This window comes from Tupaia chinensis, unplaced genomic scaffold (assembly GCF_000334495.1).
Source record: "Tupaia chinensis unplaced genomic scaffold, TupChi_1.0 Scaffold139927_1, whole genome shotgun sequence".
Taxonomy (NCBI): domain Eukaryota; kingdom Metazoa; phylum Chordata; class Mammalia; order Scandentia; family Tupaiidae; genus Tupaia; species Tupaia belangeri.
This window is the reverse complement of record NW_006199806.1, coordinates 102668-105248: the sequence shown is the minus strand read 5'-3', so window position 1 is coordinate 105248 and position 2581 is coordinate 102668. Positions and strand designations below refer to the sequence as shown.

The following is a 2581-nucleotide window of genomic DNA, read 5'->3' as shown; positions in this document are numbered from 1 at the left end:
CTCGCCGTACCTCTCCCGCGCACAACCTCGAAGAGCCGACCCGCGCCGCGGCGGTCCCTACCAGGCCTTGCTCTCCGCCGCCGCGCACCGAGCAGCTAGACCCAGCTCAGCCGGCGTTCGCAGTGCGCCTGCGTGCGGGGGCTGGCCCGTGCGCCTGCTCACTTCTCTTCACCGACCGCCGCACAGGCTGCCGGGAAACGTAGTCTTTCAACGGTCCGCTGACAGTCCTCGGTTAACGCCCAAGGGGTGAAGAGCTGCGAGTCCTGTTCTAGCGCATGTTTGCGGACCGTGGGAAAGGTCGGGAAAAGTTATACCTACAAACCTGTCTTCACTAAGATCTTCCAGGAGGACTGATCTTCACTCATCTCTTTATATGTAGCCTGTAACCTGGTAGATACCTAATACACGTTCATTGAATGAAGGATGAAGTATCTAAGGCTGAAGGAGTACCGCAAAAGTATTGTCAGCGCCGCACATCTCAAATATCAAGTGCAGTACTTTCGCAGCAAGCTTCCCAGTGTTCCTTTCTGAGTTCTCTCCTACACCTTTGCTTGAAAAGCATGAAGAAATTAAATGACGGGCCGGCAGGCTGCGTGGTGGCCAAAGGCGCTGGATTCCCACATGGCCGACAACAGTTCGAGTCCTGGACCTGGCGGCTTGCTTGCTCGCTAGCGCTCGCTCTCTCTCTCCCTCCCCCTGTCCCTCTCTGGTCAAATTGAAATAAACAAATTAATAAATAAAGTTTAAAATAAAATAATCCTTTAAAAAAAGAAATTAAATGAGACACAAATACTTGCTTTACTTTCAATAAACGTTCTTAAACGAAAATTTTGACAAATGATTGTTACCATTAAATTCAGTAGAACTACAGCCTCCTACTGTAGTCCTCCATGTGTTGAACTGCAGTGTTGGAAGCCACCTGGCCTGGAGCAGTTCAGATCCTCCGGAGGCCTGAAAACACACCAGGTGCCGCACTAAGATCCTGTGGAGCTGGAGTGGAGGGCTATGGAAGGGGGATTGTTGTATGGTAAGATCCTGTCAAGTGTTTTCTCTCACTCGCTCTCTATTAAAGTTTTGATGGGAGTTCTTTCAGGGGAGCAAATGCAGTAGTGGCTTCAAAAAATAAAAACTGAAGCCACAAAGTAGGGGGTTACCTAATAGATGTCTCATGTATGAGGGGACTTCAAAAAGTTTATTGGAAAAAACATGCATTTTCAATGAAATTTTTGTTTTCATACCATATATGGTGTTTTATAGACTATCTCTCTGACTTTATCTTTTGTATTATGGGAAATTTAAAAATTATAGAATAATACTTTTGTTATCACAAATGATGCTACTATGAACATTCTTATACATCTCTACTAAGCACTGAGAAATACTAGATCTTAGGACACTGTATCTTTTTTTTTTTTTTTTTTTGAGGTTTTTGCCTTAGGGCATATGCACTCACCAGAGAGACAAAGACGGTGACAGGGAAAATGAGAAATCACCCCCCAAAGAAGATAGCCACTCCACAATCTCTTCTCCATTTTCTTCCCAGGATCTTGGGCCTGCATGCACATGTACATGCCTGGCATGATTTTCAAGCCACCAGGGCCAGGACTCCAACTTCAATCAGCCTTGTGCAAGTCCAGCGATGTAAGTGCTACACCATCTACTTTTCCCGCATCTTTTTGTTGTTGTTGTTGTTGTTGTTGTTGTTTTGTTGTTGTTGTTGAGAGGTTTTCGCTATAGGGCGCGTCTGCTCGCCAGACAGACAGAGAGAGACACAGAGACAGAAAGCGAGAAATCACCCCCCAGGGGGGATGGTTACGCCGCAATCCCTTCTCCTCCATTCTCCTCTTGGGATCTTGGGCATGCACGCACACGCGCCCAGTGTGAGTTCTAAGCCACCGGGTCCGGGACACGAACCGCGGTCGACTACGTGGGAGTCCAGCGACATATCCATTACGCTAACTGCTGGTTCCCTTCCTGCATCTCTTTACAAAAATGATTTAATTTAATTAATTTATTTTTTAAGTTGCTACAGGGCATATGTGCTCACTAAAGAAAGACAGAAAGAGGAGGGGAGAGAGTGATGAAGCAAACCACCAGGTCTAGGACATAAACCACCATCAGCCATGTGGGTGTCTAGCACCTTAACTACCATGCCTCCTGATGGCCCAGGACATTGCATCTTTAATATTACTAGACATGGTAGGCAAAATTCTAAAATTCTAAAGTGGCCTCATGATCTCTGCCTCTGGGTGTTGTCCTACATAATCTTCGCCCCCTTGAGCAAGGGCAGAATTTCGACATACTTCTAGCCAAAAGAATATGGATGGCAAAGATGATGGATGTCATTCCCATGATTATGTTTCATTCTGTAAGTCTATTTTAGCAAACTGGAGCTAGAGACTCCTACTGGCCTTGAAGATTCAAGCTGGGGGACCAGGAGTTAACATAATGGCTATGTCGCTGGACTCCCATGTAGTTGACTGTGGTTTGAGGTCTGGACCCAATGGCTTAAACTCACACTGGGCGCATGTGCATGCCCACGATCCCAAGAGGAAAATGGAGGAGAAGGGATTGCGGCGTG

At 46.6% G+C, this 2581-nt stretch overlaps 1 protein-coding gene across 1 annotated transcript in view; it reads right to left on the bottom strand.

Annotated features, from left to right (window-relative positions):
* KPNA1 (karyopherin subunit alpha 1) overlaps positions 1 to 653 on the bottom strand; it is a 76766-nt gene extending 76113 nt beyond the window's left edge. The window contains exon 1 of the mRNA XM_014593203.2: positions 11 to 653. The gene's annotated coding sequence lies outside the window, so the exon portion shown is untranslated. The remainder of the gene's footprint in view (positions 1 to 10) is intronic.
* Positions 654 to 2581: the final 1928 nt, after the last annotated feature.